At 35.4% G+C, this 19107-nt stretch overlaps 1 protein-coding gene across 1 annotated transcript in view; it reads right to left on the bottom strand.

Moving 5' to 3' along the window:
• CAH1 (carbonic anhydrase 1) overlaps nucleotides 1-19107 on the bottom strand; it is a 304545-nt gene that overhangs the window by 284030 nt on the left and 1408 nt on the right. The window lies entirely within an intron of this gene.

Genomic DNA, 19107 nt, shown 5'->3' with positions numbered 1-19107 from the left:
GCATTCCTATGTTTAGCCAATGTTTAGCATAAATAGCAGAAATTACAGGTCACAGAAAAATGTGTAGAGTTTTGATATTTTATTCATATTCCTTTCTTAAGCAGGAAATATTTTCCTGTTTTCAAAGCAATTGTATGCAAATAACAGCGATTATCCTTTGTGATAAAATAAACTTCGAAAATTCAATGGGAAGTAAAGTTGAAGCATGGGAGTTCTAATTTATAATTCTTTAAGAAAGATTCTATTTAACTGGACTTGAAATACGTCCAGAAATAGTTTTCAATTCATTGTGTTAAGATTATTATTTATAAATCACATTTCTAGAAAGCTAATATATTAAAATACACGTCCTAAAGTCGTTTTCAGTTTTTTGTGTTACCATATATATATAAATCTAAAATCAATACACATTCTGATATTAAAGTTCCTTAGTCAGTGGTTTAACTTGTCAAAGAAATGCAAATTGCCTCTCAAATAGGACAGTAGCATAAATCAACCCTAAGTAACGATCGTGGGGAGAGGTACATCATTAACTCACTGGGCATGCCATTTGTATCTCTATGTCACTATCTTCAAAGACAGCGATTTGTTCCTGAGATCGATTTTAAAAACGGTATTTAGCAACCTAAAGTACTTCTGCGGATGTTTGACTTTTACCGCAATAGTAGGCTATGAATAAAAGCTACAAAGATCAAATTAACTAAATTACATTGACTATTACACTTTTACTACGTCACACTACTTTTGACCAATAAAACGGTATGAAAGGACGTTTTTCAACCAATCATGGCTGCTTATCGCACAATTTTATCGCGTCCCTAGCATTTGTTTATTTTTATCACTACCCTAGCATTTGTTTCTTTGTTTGTCAACATTTCACACTGCACTGGTCTGGAGTCAAAAAACAGAAAATTACAAACCACTCCAGTCGATGCACAGCAGTTTCAAATATGACTCGTATTGGCATTCAAGAACAAGAATTAATAAAGATCACTGGTCATATATGAAGAGCACCATTCGGAAATTCTGAATAAGTTGAGGGATACACCATGTACATCAACGAGTTCACTTCTTTTACGCACACGTCCAATATAACATCAACTGAACCACCAACTACTAAAACATTCAAATTTGAAAATTGTACTTTCAATAACTGTTTCTTTTAAAATTATTCATGTTTATTTTTTATTTCATCATCGTTAATTAAAACGTTTCTTGTTTATTTCATCATCCCTAATTAAAACTTATCTAACACTCGTTTATATTATTTAGGTTATGTTATAGCTTCTGTTATATGATATTATGAATAGTCACGTATCAGAGATTGTTTAATACTAAGATTTATTGAAAGTCATCTGTCAAGTGACGTTGATTACTGGGACCGGGATAATTGAAGTGGAATGCAACTATTTTAATAAAAATGAAACTGAATCAACAAAGCCTTCTTGACCAGTAACCGTTCACAGAATTCAATGAAGATTCCATAGTTGGCACAATTGATAAGAAAACAGCTATTCATAACACACTACTGCCATCTACTAGCGTAATATTTATAATGTTGAGATGGTACAAATTTGAAGACAGTTTTGTATTTTCGTAAGCCAATTAATATTTTATTGTATTTGAGTACTTCGTTTCTTCTAAACTTTATATACTTTCTTCTAATCATGTAATAGTCAATTAAATCCCACTCGAGTTTTGATTTTCTCTAGATAAATCAAAAGCTCTAGTGAGATTACTGTTGATAAAACGTAAGATACAAATATATAGAGAGGTCATATTAATAGGAAATGAATGTAATATTTCATACAAATATTAACAAAATGTAAATAACAAAATTACATACTTCATACAAGATACTGATTCCATTAATTCTGCTTTAATCTTGAGTATACAGAAAAATTAACAGGGAATATAAGAAAATCCCAATGATTGCGTAAACGTTGAATTAAAGTAATACAATAAAATATTAGGCCTATGTACTTTCTTTAACACGGTAATGCATTTTGTTCGTATTCATATAGTACATTAAACAGAATCCATATACCCAATATTTCCATGACTATTGTGTGCAAAACATCGAGGAGGCACTTAATGGAGAATGGAGCGAGGCAGACCGATGAGAAAACTACGAGACATAAAATTCATCTCAGAAATCTGTTTCTATGGTACCGTGAGTGACGTCAGAGCAAACCTTTAATATCAAAACGTTACAATGTTTCTCTCCTATACACGTTTAACATCAAAAGCGTAGAGATCCAGAAACAAAATTTGGTAACCTGAATTTTCCGAATTCCCGTTATAATATAGGGCCTACTGAGCATGCGCAGTGTTATAACTGGAACTTGGAAGTTTCAGGTGGCCCAAATTTCGTTTCAGGGTGTGTACATTGGAAACTGTAACTCTATTGTATGGTTGTGAGATTTAGTAAAAACAAGCACAATATGTTGGGAGTAACAGTTTCTGAAGTGAGACACATGCAGTACTGTATGATTATATATTTCTCGATACATAAAAGAAACGAAAAACTTGAAGATTTTTAGAGACTGAAGACAGTAATGTGGGCGATAAATTTTGTCTGGCGTCCGCTCATTCCGGAACAAGATCCTTCAACGAGCCAAATACACCGGGAGTTACTTCCGAACTGAAGGAAGTCATCTTTTTCAAATGCCTTATAATTACATCGATCTCTGAGAGGGAATTTCGAATTTAATAAAAACCATGGTAACCGTAAGATCAGGAGAGAAACTCGTTCCTATTTGTCTATCCACGCCAAGAGCCATACTAGACCAAAACAATATGACATCACTGACTAATCTGCGATTGATTGAAAGCCAAAGTCAATATACGATATAAAATATAGTCCCGTAAATATTTCATTGTAACTAACGTTTTTACAAAATATTAAGTCAATTAAAAGTAGTGCAATGTAATTAACCATTATGCTAGAATAAAATAAACCTAATGTATCTCTACATTAATATGTACTCCATCTTTTCTGTTTATCACGGCGTAGTGATACATTAGTAATTATGGTTCTTGGCTTAGAACCTTAGATAATACCCGAGTATTAACAGAAATAGACCGATGTGATGATGATGATGATGATGATGATGATCTAATCAGGTTATATGAAACTTGTCGAGGATAGTGGCCTGTCCACCTGGTTGGCGAGTTGGTATAACGCTGGCCTTCTATGCCCAAGGTTGCGGGTTCGATCCCGGGCCAGGTCGATGGCATTTAAGTGTGCTTAAATGCGACAGGCTCATGTCAGTAGATTTACTGGCATGTAAAAGAATTCCTGCGGTGCAAAATTCCGGCATATCCGGCAATGCTGATATAATCTCTGCAGTTGCGAGCGTCGTTAAATAAAACATAACATTAGCATTACAGTGGCCTTGAGGAAGGTTTTCTTCAAGTAGCCTATACTACATTGTATAGATTTCCACTCTTCTCGACAAAATTGATTCCCATTCACAAATCGCTAACGTTCCTACGTGATGTCTATGCACAAAATCTTTTGTCAGGTTTTTAATAGAATCTTCTCTTGTGGTTAGTTCCCAGAATTTTTCCCAATTACAGTACAAGCCACAATGTTTCACCTCAGCGCAACGTGTGGCAAAGCTATCAGATAAAAAATTCCACTACTAAACCTTGATCTATAACAGATTTCGTAATGATATCGTTATATAACATAAAGGTTTTGGCAACCTACAGTCTGCAGTGTATCGTTTCAAAACGTTTTAGATAAGTAACCATAGCAATTTTAAGAGGTAATGTTCTTGGGAACTTTTTCCCATTGCATGAACATCAGAGAGACTTAGTTGATGTAGCCTATTAGTTCCTTAGGGCCGTATTCATAGACATTTTTAGCGCGGGCTTCCGGTGGATGATCAGCGTTTTTCGTATTTTTATTTTATTTTTTATTTTATTGGGTTATTTTACGACGCTTTATCAACATCTAGGTTATTTAGCGTCTGAATGAAATGATGGTGATAATGCCGGTGAAATGAGTCCGAGGTCCAACACCGAAAGTCACCCAGCATTTGCTCGTATTGGGTTGAGGGAAAACCCCGGAAAAAACCTCAACCAGGTAACTTTCCCCGACCGGGATTCGAACCCGGGCCACCTGGTTTCGCGGCCAGACGCGCTGACCGTTACTCCACAGGTGTGGACATTTTTCGTATTCATAAACCAGTGTTAGCGATAGGATATGATTTGAATTCTGTACAAGTAACCAGTGGATAGCCGGGGCTAGCTTAGTACGCTCGTAGCGCGTGCTGCGAAATGTCTATGAATAGCATCCTTAGATGTTAATTTTCACTTATTTTAATGATATTAAATTATGAGTAAATTCAAAACATCCCTGACGGTTTCAGAGCTGTTGTTGCTTTTTTAAATTTTCTGCGGAAGACTTAACATCTCATGATTAAGAAACATGCGGATGGATTATTTAATTTGATTATTGGTTAGAGGCAAAAATTTTCCACATAAATCACAATTTTTGCTTCGTAATTTTTTTTAAGGCTACAATACCTAAGGGACATAAGAACTGATTTTTTTTTTGCGATGAAAGAGTAATGGAACGGAGAAAAATTCTCTCCGGCGCCGGGACTTGAACCCGGGTTTTCAGCTCTACGTGCTGATGCTTTATCCACTAAGCCACACCGGATACAACTCCGACGCCGGTTAGAATCGTCTCAGATTAAGCTCCAACTCTTGGGTTCCCTCTAGTGGCCGCCCTCTGCACTACGTCATAGATGTCTATGAACGCAGGACCGAAGTCCACACATGTGCTGAGGTGCACTCGATATGAGCGACTAGTTGGCCGGGATCCGACGGAATGAGCGCCGTCTTAAATCACGATTTACGCATATCATATCATATTTTGGCCAAAATGGCTAAAAAAGAATATATATTTTTTATAAGTTACATAAATAGTTACTTTAACATTCTGCCCTATATTAATTATCCCCCGTACGCCATTATTAAATATACGGTGGTCATTTTCAAAATGCTACTCGTAGCTCTTTTAAAACTACCAGATCAACTAAAAATTGCATTTTCTCAAAACTACATTTTAGGTCAATAAAAATGTTCCTGGTGGCTTTCACTTGCTTAGATTTGCATTAAACTTTGCAAGAATACCCGTATTACTCCATTATTCAAAGTTTTGTACGGAATCAGCTCTTCAGTGAAAATCTTTCAAGATATGGATTTTTAACATTTAAAACTTAAAGAAAATTATGAAGCAAAAATTGTAATTTGTATGGCAAATTTTTACCTCATTAACCAATAATCAAATTAAATAATTCACGCGCGGATTTCTTATTCATGAGATGTTAAATCCTTCACAGAAAATTTTAAAAAGCAACAACAACTCGAGAAAACGTCAGGGATGTTTTGAATTTACTCATAATTTAATATCATTAAAATAAGTGAAAATTAATATCTAAAGAACTAATACATGAAACTTGATGGAATTTCGTAGTTTTATTGAAAAGTAGATAGGCCTACTCAACAAACCCACCGAATTTGAAAGCAATTGACAAAAGAACTTGAGAAGTTCAAAAACTCAGTTCCAGTGTTATTTAAGGTGTTTTTATAGATTTTTTTTTTCCAATCCAATATTTTACAAAATAAAATTGTCAAATATACACCAATATTGAAAAAGATTTGCCAAAAACTGTTTCATATTGTTAAATATTTGACAAGATGTTAAAACATGTGCTTCTGATCTACTGTAACCTACGTAAGCCTACCTACCAAATGAGGGACCTCGGGCGTAAAACATAGTAACTGAAATTTTAGTCAAAAAATGGGATATGTAGCGTATAACATGGTATCTTACATTCTGCATCTAATGCAGTAGTTAGTTTTCCAACATCTCAACAGATGGCAAAAGTATACAGATTTCACTTTCTTGGTAACTATAAAACTATTGTATGTATAATAATTTCAAAACGTCACTTACCATGTTTTACTTCCGAACCCTTCAAATATACAATATACGTAGGCCTATGTAAATCCTTTGGAGAATAACTAGGCTTTAGAAAATAATATTTGTATTACTTAACTGTACGGAATTTTAAAACGAAGAATATTAGAACAGTATATTATTTTAAAATGAAATATTTACGATTAATATTTGTCTAGGTTGTAGGTTAGAATATTTAACAAAAAATACATATTGTATTAGTACTTAACCCGAGATATCTGCCCTGCAATTTCCTCACACACATTATTTTTCTTCACTTTAGCGTGGTATTTCACAGAACCACGGCACACAGAAATGGGTTTTCGCAAACAACTTCTTTCTGCCAGGACGCCCTGTTTTTTTTTTTTTTTGTGGTTGTTGGCGGCATAATATTTTCGAAATTTATACGTTAATTTCTTCATAGAATAAAATTGTCAAGTCCAAATCTGTGGAGTAACGGTTAGCGCGTCTGGCCACGAAACCAGGTGGGTTTCCGGGGTTTTCCCTCAACCTAATATGAGCAAATGCTGGGTAACATCCGGTGCTGGACCCCGGACTCATTTCACCGGCATTATCACCTTCATCTCATTCAGATGCTAAATAACCTAAGATGTTGAAATAAAAAAAATAAAAAATAAAACTGTCAAGTCCCTAATCATTTATATCATCTTATTTACTTTCAAAACAATCAAAACATTGCAAGTGATTTGACAATAAAACCTGTAAAAAGTATTGGCAAGTCTTAAAAAGACTTGTGAACCGTTGAATTCGATCGTGTAAAGCAGATTTAGGCTTGTTTCTGGCGTTCATTAGATTCTAAGCCTACTTGACATAAAACATACAAGTATCTCTTCAGGGTTCAGTCCCCTTGTGATGGATGTTATCTCTGTGTGCAGGCTTTATTGCATATCAACAGATAAACTCTGAACCATATGTCAATATTACAAAGACTCGCTGAATTAAACCAACAGTTGCTCCACACACAATACAAATGATATCACTTTACTGTCATTTATTGATTGTTTTATTGGGGTCTTTACAATCGAGCATTTCCACCACTTCTGAGTGTCCCTGACTACCCCACACATGATATTTTTCATAATTTAGGCCGGTAAACACGTTCATTCATTAAATATTTTGCAGCCTTTTTTTTATTGATGGCGGGTGAAGCTAGTTGTGTAGATCAATTTACCGACTAAGTCGTTGCCCAGGGTGCGTCATAGGAGGCTGGTCTACACTACACCCGCAATGAGATGAAATGATAATGGAGATTCGTTGGGATTCCAAAGAGAAACTGGAGCTCCCGGAGAAAACCTCGGTGTCACCTGCACCACGGACTTGCCCAACACAAGTTATACACCGAGGGTACGTCAGGGATCGAACCCGGATCCAGAGGATTGTAAATCCACCGCTCTAGTCATTATACCAGCGTGGTGACATATATTTGCATAACGTAGTGAATTAAACACCCGTACTAAACTCGTAGCGAACAAATGTAACTTTGTAAAATTCTTTTGCAGAACGAAAAGTTACATTTGTGCAGATCAAATTTCAGCACATTTAAAAGGACAAAACTAAAATTCTTTCAATCGCTTATTATCATAATTAGGGAAAGGAAGTTCATGCATTTGCATATTTGTTCTCTATCGTTGTGTGAATATGCTGAAAGATTATCTACATGAATCACACATTTCTGAATGCAATGATATTACTTTTATTATGCATATTATTTATAAAAGCATCATATTTTAACATTTATGCAGGGAAACTGCATATTATGTATGTTTATTTGTCTTTCCCTCATTTTTAAAAGTGTGTAACCTCGTAAACACGACTAATTTGTGTTTATGAATTTTGAACGTAACGATGACGCCCTCATAGGGAGCCTCTCAAGTTAACAATTGGTATTCCTTTACTGCAGCCTTTAGCAGATTTCGATAGAACAATATCCAGTTTAACATCAGTTCCAGGAAATGTAGGAGATAAAGTGAACGAGAAAACAGCAAATATTCTTTCCAAAAACCCTGGCTATTATCAACTTAAAAGAAACTCAAAATATTCTCGAAGGAAAAACACCCCCAAAACCAACAAAATTTTCTATAGAACAACTCACAGCTTTTGTGCTAGCCCCTCTTACTTCTTGTGACGTAGAACGAAGTTTTTCGCGCTACAAAGCTATGCTGAGAGACAAGAGGCGAAGAATGACAACAGAAAACATACGTCACTGCTTAGTTGTGAACTGTAACAGCATAAATGGAGCATTCAGCAATGAGACAAGCACTTCAAAATCCATAGACTAAACGTAAGTTACCTATATCTTATTATTCTGCTAAAATAATCTCAGACTGATAATGCATATTTTGTAGCATATTTATCTATTTTTACGGCATAAATGCATAGGCCTACATATCTTCACGTTTTTAGGGCATGAACTTCCTTTCCCTGATCATAATACACTGCTCTCTTAAATTGATTGAACATATTGGTAATTAAATCAATGGCTTTCCCAAAACAAGCTATGAAATAGTTCATGTAAAAGAAATGTTATCTCGAAAATAAAGCAAAGACGAGCAAAACTGCATTAAACTTTTCGTTTGAAATATCTCAAAGAATTCATTCATTTCATTCATTCGTTTATTTTATTCCATAGATCTTACATGAGCAATGAAGCTTTAAGATGTGGAACATGTCAACATTTTACAATATTACAATTACAATTTTTACAAATTTTTATAGTTTTACAATTTAGTAATTTTCTACAATTTTTACAATGTTGTACAATTTTTTTACATTTTGGCGAGATGTAGTGAGGTGAGATGAGGTCCGAGGATTCGCCAAAATATTACCCGGCATTTGCCTTTTCGGTGGGGGAAACCTCGGAAAAACCCAACCAGGTAATCAAATCAAAGGGGGTAATCAAATCAATAACGCCTTGAAATTAATGACATTATTTACGGTTCACCCTGTATACAATTAGATCACTTCTTTACTGTGAAAAAGATGCCAGACTTTTACTGTTACCAGAAGGGTGTTAATGGGATGGTTTACATTGCCTTGCAGTAATCAGTTCTGGGAAGTAGGTTTCAGTTGTAATTATTTTGAGTAGCAAGTGTGACTCAACTTCAGGTTTTTGTTTTCCAAGAGGCTAGAGCAGAAAATGTACACTCACACAAGTGTGCTGATGCACATGGCATTGTGTTGTATTGCAATTAGGGAAAGATTGAGATATATGGTCGTGTGTGCAACCAAAATTGTAACTAGCCATTCCATAGTCCAGGTCTTCTTACTTTATACCTTAAGGATGAAACCTAACGACGTTCTCCCTATTATTTAATATGCTAGTGGATTATAGTGATTTTCTAGTTGTCAGGTTGAATTTTCTTTTGCCGACTTTGTTTCGAATTTCGGACTAACAAATACTATAACTGGTTGTTATTTTCTGACTGTTATCTCGACAGCATCATTTGCCTTTGAAGAAGCTGCCAACTTTCATGAAACGAAAGTTACTAGCTAGTGTTAGTTTGAAATTTGAACGTAATAAATAATATTAATATTAGTAATTACAATTAATAAATAGTATACATTTTAAAGTGGTAGTCGGTTTTCGGACTTCTTGTCTATGCAGATGACGTGAATATGTTAGGAGAAAATACACAAACGGTTAGGGAAAACACGGAAATTTTACTTGAAGCAAGTAAAGCGATCGGTTTGGAAGTAAATCCCGAAAAGACAAAGTATATGATTATGTCTCGTGACGGGAATATTGTACGAAATGGAAATATAAATATTGGAGAATTATCCTTCGAAGAGGTGGAAAAATTCAAATATCTTGGAGCAACAGTAACAAATATAAATGACACTCGGGAGGAAATTAAACGCAGAATAAATATGGGAAATGCGTGTTATTATTCGGTTGAGAAGCTCTTATCATCCAGTCTGCTGTCCAAAAATCTGAAAGTTAGAATTTATAAAACAGTTATATTACCGGTTCTTCTATATGGTTGTGAAACTTGGACTCTCACTCTGAGAGAGGAACATAGGTTAAGGGTGTTTGAGAATAAGGTGCTTAGGAAAATATATGGGGCTAAGCGGGATGAAGTTACAGGAGAATGGAGAAAGTTACACAACACAGAACTGCACGCATTGTATTCTTCACCTGACATAATTAGGAACTTGAAATCCAGACGTTTGAGATGGGCAGGGCATGTAGCACGTATGGGCGAATCCAGAAATGCATATAGAGTGTTAGTTGGGAGACCGGAGGGAAAAAGACCTTTAGGGAGGCCGAGACGTAGATGGGAGGATAATATTAAAATGGATTTGAGGGAGGTGGGGTATGATGATAGAGACTGGCTTAATCTTGCACAGGATAGGGACCGATGGCGGGCTTATGTGAGGGCGGCAATGAACCTTCGGGTTCCTTAAAAGCCATTTGTAAGTAAGTAAGTAAGTAAGTCGGTTTTCGGAATTCGGATACTATCATTTCAGCAAGCTAAACAAAATAAATTTTAACGTTAAATAAATAAATAAATAAACAAAGAAATAAATAATAGATAAAAATAAATATATACATAAATAAATACATATATAGCATAAATTAATAATAATAATAATAATAATAATAATAATAATAATAATAATAATAATAATAGCAATTGTCGTTTTACGGTCTTACTAATAAAAACTCTATATACAGACGTTTAACTGTCTTATACGAGTACAATGAGTAGCTCGTTTATAAGTCGTGTGTATATTCCTTACTAATAATCACTACATACGTCGTGTATAACAGTACAACTGTTACACAGCTACGTCATAGTTTCGTCATTACTTCATTACGAAAGGTAATAGAATATCTGAGGTTCTCTATTGCATCCGGTAGAGCGCTCTAGTGTGCCGTGTTAAGAATCGATAGTACAACTGGCTCTGATCGATTACCATACTATATTTTGGTCAAAGAGAACAAGCTACAGCAATATTATTCTACTTATTCTGTGCGCTTTGGTTTGTTCTTCTTTGGTTACTAGGCAACCATCATCATAAAATGACAGTCGATACGAACAGCTGTTAGAGGAGTGGCCATTTTTCTCTATATACAACGCTTAAACAAGGGTTTTCGTGTATATAACTACTGCAAAGCAATTCCCATTGTATAGTTACAGCCTGTTTATACGTCCATAGCTTATTCATGGTTTATTAGTAACGTTTTCTGTCTCAACTCTGCATAAGTCTCGTATAAAAACTATACACGGTTTATTAGTAAGACCGTTAGTATATAACAGCTTTCGGTTTGATTCACAAGTCTTTGTAATATTGACATAGGTTCTGAGTTTATCTATTGATATTCAGTAAAGCTTGTACACAGAGATAACTTTAGAAAAAATGCACACACATTTTGGTTTTGAGGACTCTTTTTAAATCACTCGCGGACCCCAGGTTAGAAACCGGTTACGATGTCTATATTGGGAGAACGACAGAACGCCAAAGAAAAATCAAATTGGGATCTTGTGTATATTTTTTATAAATCCTAGACGGGACTGGGACTAACCACGACCGCCGACATGAAAGGCCGAAATTAGCTACTCAGATACTGCAGGTACTAGTAAATATTGTAAACAAAATAAAATGGCAGCTGTCTTTCTGAAGTAATTCATTTCAAGCTCAAAATTATGCAGTTTTTTTATCCTTTAATACAGTACAAGTATTATCTAACTTATAGGCAGTAAAGATCAAGAAAATATCTACGATCGCCTGTCTTTGTTTGTGATTGTAACGAGGTAAAATTATGCTACAAAAACATCGAATTAGTTCCACTAAACGTAGTCACTCAACCGACATACAGTATTTAAGGCGTAACAATCGGGACTAAGTACAAGTCATTATTATGTAGGTATAGGCTAACAAACATCAATTAAAGTCTAATATAATCACTACCATTAGCTGTCAAAGCAATGGAATTACACACAGAAAGAGTACATACTGTAAATAATACACTACACGTTACACATTGGTTTCCCTGGTAACGAATGCCGGCCTACCCTATTGCCGACATTTTATACGAGTATTCAATAGCATGGAGTGTAATGTTGTATTTTCTTGGACTTACCACAAACCTCGCATACGCTCTCCGGATTATATTCTAACTAAAAGAAGTCAAATAATTATGCACCTCATTCCCCTCGTGACATTAGCTTCCGAGAACAAAGTCGCGGTTAAATGGATAACATATTTTCGATCTATTCCGTAATTCAACGCTAAACCTGTCGGAATTTTTTTTGAAGATGGATTTAGGATTTCTTAATAGGCTAGGCTTTAACAACATTGCTATTTAATTTTGTTATTTCTGCCACGGCCCCATGAAACTCGATGTCTGCTGTCGTGTACGATACAACGAACTTTTCTGTTGATTTTCGAGTTGGTCATTTTTTTTTTTCGGTTATTATATGCTTATTTAAGTTGTGTTAACTCTCGCTAGTGGTTTTATATTTTATTTTATCCATCTTAGTATTTATTTTATTATTGTAAATATTTTTGTTTTATCAATATTATTATTATTATTATTATTATTATTATTATTATTATTATTATTATTATCATTATTATTATTATTATTATTATTATTATTATTATTACTTTGTATCATCTCCGTCAAGGTTATTCTATTATTATTATTATTATTAATATTATTATTGTTACTGTTATTTCTATCATCAACATTATTATTGATATATGTAAAATTTATGTAGACTACTGGACTGTACCCGAGCACGAGCATATGTTCATTTCGGGTATCTATTCATATGTATTCATTTCAAATGTAAATTGTGAATAAATTTGAATAAAATTTGAATAAATACAACAGAAATAAAAAAAAAAAAGAACTGACTGTAGTTGAAACAAAATGTAAAATGTTAAACAAAAGTAATAAAACTTATTTTAGAATTTCATTTAATTATTTCCTCTGAAACTATTAATAAAATAAAACGCACGTTAGTGCATTTCCATGAATTTTTAGTCCCTTATTATTTTTCCTTCAATTTTCCTGTGAAACATACAAGGAAGATAGTATTGACAAATGATTGATTTTCTTTGCTAAATCCATATTACGTAACTTATATTAATAGCACATTGCGATACAATTGTGTGAGTGCGTTGTTACACAACGGAGGAAAAGTCTGAAAAAAGAGAGAGGAAGTCGAGTTTTTTTTTTTTTCTATTTCCGACAGTCTGTTAATACTGTACCTGTAAAACATGTGTATTGCGTACTGTTTTTTGTGCGATCGTCATTTTAATTGATTAAAATATTAGGGCCATATTCATAGACATCCTTAGCGCGGGCTTCCGGTGGATGATCAGCGAACTAGCGTTTTTCGCATTCATAAACCAGTGTTAGGGATATGATATGAATCCTGTACAAGTAATCACTCGATAGCCGGGGCTAGTTTAGCACGCTCGTAGCGCGGGGTAGCGAAATGTCTATGCATAGCACCCTTAAAGACAAATTTTATTTCTTTCGTAAGTAAAACTTACTGCTATAAAGGAACAGTTGCATGTCGTTGCTAGGACACTACGTAGCTTCTCTTGTTTCCGTGTAAATAGCTAATTCAATATTAAATATTGAATATTAAATCAATTTTATTCAGGCAGTTAAGTGTAGGTGCTTGATTGAATAGCTTTGTGTTAATTTGATGATGGCAGAAGTAGTAGTGGACATAGCAGAGGAAGCAAATACTGAAAAGGCATGGAGAATCGGTTGTATTATCACAGTCTACTATATACAGTCACGAAGCTTGAGTTTTGAGGGTGCTAGAAACAATAGACTGTGACGGTTCTATTTTGCATTGCCTGTAATGAGGCGATATTAGCGATCCTAGTGGTGAGCAACTATCTAATGTTTGCATATTTACTATGTATTGAACTTCGCGACTGTATATACTAGACTGTGGTATTATCATGTTTAATTTTCTAAATAAAGATTTCCTTTCTGATTATTTTGTTTACGCCACTAATGTGATAAGTAATAATTACAGAAGTGTCTTTCTTTTGTTTATATTGCAACCAGTCAATGTGTGTCATTTTCAACTTACAAGACATGTAAACTACATCGATAAGTACGATAAAAGAATATACGATCGTCAACAAACTCTTTTACACAATATATAGGGCGTACAATGGACCAAAGCAAACATTAATTACAAGATCCCATCCTGGGTTCAGCCCTCGAAGAGGCTAAGAAAGCCAATCGCAACATATTAACATACCATTCCCTTTGCCATTACTACTTGCAAAGTTTGTACACTTAGAATATTATTATGGACACGAGAAGATTGCATTCAATCTCGGCAGAAAATGTTTTGAGGTCGCCGGAGACAAGGAAACATACAGAGAATTAATGAGCGGTAAATGTGGTACTTTATCATATTTTTCATTTATCCATCAATGCCACTATAACCCTTTTCCGCATTGGCGTACTTCTGAAGACATTTTTGTAGCAATTCAATGCTTATTGTAGGGATGAAATCCGTATGCTGGATTTTGCTCGATGGTAGACTAGCTGAACAGAACCTACCAGTAGCAATAGGCTCAGCGGCAGTGCTAAGAGTGGTTACGGTGACGTCATCATCAGAGGTTCACCTACAGCCCATAAGTTCATACCTTGTATTGGTCACATTCTTATATAGGCCTAGCCTGCAAATATGAGAAAGTTTTGCTAAAATAATTTATTTTATGGCTTTTATCAACTGTGTTGGCTATCTAGCGTCAGAGGGAGAAAAAAATGACAATGCCAGTGAAGTGTGTCCAAGGTCCCAGCGCCGAAAGTTAGCCAGCATTTGCTCTTAATGGGTTGAGGGAAAACCCTAGAAAAACTCAACTTGTCTTAACCAGGACATGCTAACCTTTACCCCACAGCAGTAGCCCCTACTAATATTACAGTAAGTGAACGTTACATAAATATCTCTATTACCTAAGTTAGACTATACTAATCTTTCAGCGTAACTATAGCAACAACATTTAATTTAGTACGGCGATGAATCAGTCCACTACTGAAAGAAAGGAAGGTTACTCAGGTAGTCGCTCTGTTAATGCAAAAACGAATTAAGGAAGTGTTTAGCTTCCCATTCCTAGATTACTGTTTAAGCGGATATATGAATGTTGGCAAGAAGAAATGCAGTACTTCCCGAGATAGCTACTGCAATAAGCTTCCCGCAACATGTGGCTTCCGGGTGTAGCAAACACGCACAATCTTTATCAGATTGGTTACAATGCAATCAGGATGAAATAGAAAGAAAATTATGTTAACTAGAGAACGGATTTATAGGTGCTAAAAAGACACATTAGGATTTTATAATGTTAAATTTAGGACTTTTAGGAGTTTATATAAAATTAACAATTATTAATAACTTTGATTTTAGTAAATATTCTATTTTATGTGGAATATAAGTACAAAGAACTGGTGCTGCCGGTGAATGCTACTGAACTAAAGACAATTATATCAGGAAGAGAGATTGATTGCTGATCGCTCAGTTTCATTTCACATAATAGGGCTGCATTAATGTAAAAACTAATTTCTAAGCTCTCGCCTAACATCAACAACCTACTAATCTCTTTTATGCTAGATGGACTTTTCCAAACGAACTTTGGTTCCAGGAAATTAGCTAAAATCTTCTTCTCTGCACTTCTAAGACCATTATAGGACGAACTTGCTAGATCAGTGTTTGTCTGTAAGAGGTTTTTTAAATAGAATTTTTGGTTTTTGGGCATTTTTTCATTTTCAGTACCGGTATTTTTATTTTAAATATACACAAAATAATAAAAAGACCCTTTTTAGGCACAAACATAGTTTTTAGGTCCTTACAGGACTTTGTGCTTCATTTAGGTATTTTAGATCTATAGATTTTTAACAGGGTGATGCCACAGTCTAGTATATACAGTCATGAAGGTTCAGTTGTGAGGGTGCTAGGAACAATAGACTGTGCTGGTACTATTTCGTATTGTCTCTAAAGAAGCGATATTAGCGATCCTAGTGGTGAGCAATTATCTATGGGTGCATATTTACTACGTATTGAGCTTCGTGACTTTATATTTTAGACTGTGGTGATACTATGTACAAGAAACAGAGATATATCTGAATAACATACGTCTAGGACGTAGCAAACAAAATAGGTATAGAACTATAAATTTGTTGCCTATCTGTAACTATGCAATATCTTGGACTTCTTTTGTACGTAACGAACAGTTCCGATAAATTAATAACGATTTCACGACGGAGAAATGTCATGAACATTTTGTGAGTTTATTTTTACAGTAGAAAAGTTTCTTGATTTCGTCCGGTAAATAAGGGCCGCGCTCGAAATATCTGGTATGAAGAAATAAGCACAGCGGTAGTGAAAAGGGGTTTGGAAGGACAATGAGAGGATAGGAGTATCTGGAAAACAGGAACTAACGGCAAACTGCTGTAAAGTAAAAAGCTGTAAAAAAAACCGGCGGCGCCTATGGTTGAAGTAGTGTCGTTCTGATCTTCCATCTAGGCGGCCTAGGTTCGATGAAATTTGTGGTGGACAAAGCAGATTTTGCAAAAACTTTTTCTCAGGTTACTCTCGCGTTCCTCTATCATTCTACCAACACTCTCCACTTCCCTCTAATTTCATCTATCACTTGAAATAGTTAAAAACAGGCTGGAGAAATAGGAAAGGTTTTGGGCTTATCAGGTTACTCGTCTGAAGATGCGACCTCATTCTGCCCATGCCGAGACAGGAAAGCCTATCTGGTTTTAATGTGAAATTTCGTAACAAGCTTAGTGTTGTGTGTCTTTGAAAATATACGTTTTTTAATGCTTGCTTTGCTGCTCATTTTCTCGAAAGTTAAAAACTCACGACATATGTACCTTTTTCTCAAAAGCCAAGAGAGCCAGAAGCACGTAGTTTTACAGCTTATCTACAGCAGTGCATTGATTGCTGACTTCTAGGTTTTTGTCATTTGGATTGAAATTATGTTGTAATGCAATTTCACTTTTCTTAAAAAGTAGTCGGTTACAAAAAATCATACCTTACTATTTTCACAAAGAACACTTACTAAACAAGAGCTCAGCACTTTTAAAATAATAAAGTGTAAATATTTGCTTTAGCTGACTGTTTTCTCGACAAAATTTATTTAGAACGCCTTGATTTGACTTGGGACATATGTAGAAATATTAGTACAATTGCGCGGAAAGCATAATATAAAAAAACTCTAACCTTGTCACAATCGTCGGTACTCTTATCATTGAGCTAGAATCAACATCTAATTCTCGCTAAACTTGGCACATTCCTCGGCCTCACGTCACTTAGCTATCCCCTCATCTAACCTAATCTATGCACGCGGCTCGGATTCGAGTCCCGGTCAGGTCTGGGATTTAAAAATCCATATAGAGATACTTGTGGCGGACAAGGTCTCAGTTGGGGTTTTTCTCAGTGTTTTCCCGTTTCTTCCCATATTAGGCATCTACATCATTCCGTTACCATTTCTCTAACTTTGTCACATTTCTCGACCTACTGTCACTTACCTATCTCCTCACCTAACCTAACCTATACTTCAGCTTGAAATATTTACGGAAATATGTGCCGACGAAGGGTAAAACACAGTGAAACACGATCAGATACTACCACTAATAGCTATGTGTGAAATATGATAAACCCACAAACACATCAACTTCAGTCGCCCTCTGTCAACTAGGCCTATATCGCTCACTGAAGTTTACCACAGATTATAAAGGCTGCCTTAAAGCCGTGAATAGCGTATTGACTAGAGAATATGAAAGTTATTGCTTTCCGCTCAATTTTAGTAGTTTTTACGTATTCCCCAAGTTAAATCGTGGATTTTTTTAAAAATATCGTCCAGAAAACGCGCCGTCAACTGAAGTAAAGAAGTACCTAATAAAGGATTAATAAAATTTTGATATAGGCTAGGTACCTATAACAGCTTCCGAGATGAAATTTCTTAAACATTATTAATTTTTACCATTGGTAATATAGGACCTCTGCTCTCACCTTAAACCAGGGCTTCAAAATCGACCGGATTGGAACGGCGTTTCGGTTCGTGAATTTCATGTAGCATCTTTCCGTTCCATGTCGTAAGAAATGTCTCTTGTTCGATCCGGATCTTTTTTTTTCTTGGTTATTTAAGGACGCTGTATCAACTACTCGGTTATTTAGCGCCGATTGTAGTGATGATGGCGAGATGATATTTCGCGAGATGAAGCCGAGGATTCGCCATAGATTACCTGACATTCGCCTTACGATTGGGAAAAACCTCGCAGAAAAGCTAACCAGGTAAACAGCCAAGCAGGAATGAAACCCACGTTCGAGCGCAACTCCGGATCAGCGGGAAAACGCGCTAGCATAGCTACGTATGTATAATTTTTTCAATTAAGTGTGAATGAAATTGTTAAAAATAGTAACAACGGCAATGTGAAACTGCTTTATTCTAGGGCCATCGGCGTAGCTCGGTCGGTTAAGGCGCTTGCCTGCCGATCCGGAGTTGCGCTCAGGCGCGGGTTCGATTCCCGCTTGGGCTAATTACCTGGTTGGGTTTTTTCGAGTTTTTCCCCCAACCGTAAGGCAAATGCCAGGTAATACATGGCGAATCCTCGGCTTCATCTCGCTATCACCAATTCCATCGACGCTAAATAACTTCGTAGTTGATACAGCGTCTTTAAATAACTAAGCAAAAAAAAAAAAAGGCTGTATTCTGTTAGAGCATTGGTGTTAGGTCTCGCTAATTTATAATACTCTTCAGGCATACTCATTTATATGTTTGATTCTCAGTTGATTATCGTTGAGGTTCTGAATAATAGCGCGGCGTTAATGAAATTACTCATAAAAGGACCAAAATTCAGCAACACTTTATCACTCCATATCAGCTAATGATCAGATTTCGAATTTCCTATTGTTTAAACTGCGACCTGAATGTCCATTTCAAAGACTTTGCGAAGAAAAAAAAAAAAGCGTTTCCAGTCATATGTGTAGGGCCGGAAAACATTTTCTTTCGCTAATAATAATAAAAGAAATGAAGAGTCCACTGCAAGAATGATGGATGTCACTTTCTTGTCGAAAATGAACCAAGACTGTCAATGCATAGCTTAAGACATATAG

This window comes from Periplaneta americana, chromosome 2, assembly GCF_040183065.1.
Source record: "Periplaneta americana isolate PAMFEO1 chromosome 2, P.americana_PAMFEO1_priV1, whole genome shotgun sequence".
Classification (NCBI taxonomy): Eukaryota; Metazoa; Arthropoda; class Insecta; order Blattodea; family Blattidae; genus Periplaneta; species Periplaneta americana.
Note: the sequence above shows the minus strand (reverse complement) of the source record. Positions and strands in the feature narration are given on the sequence as shown.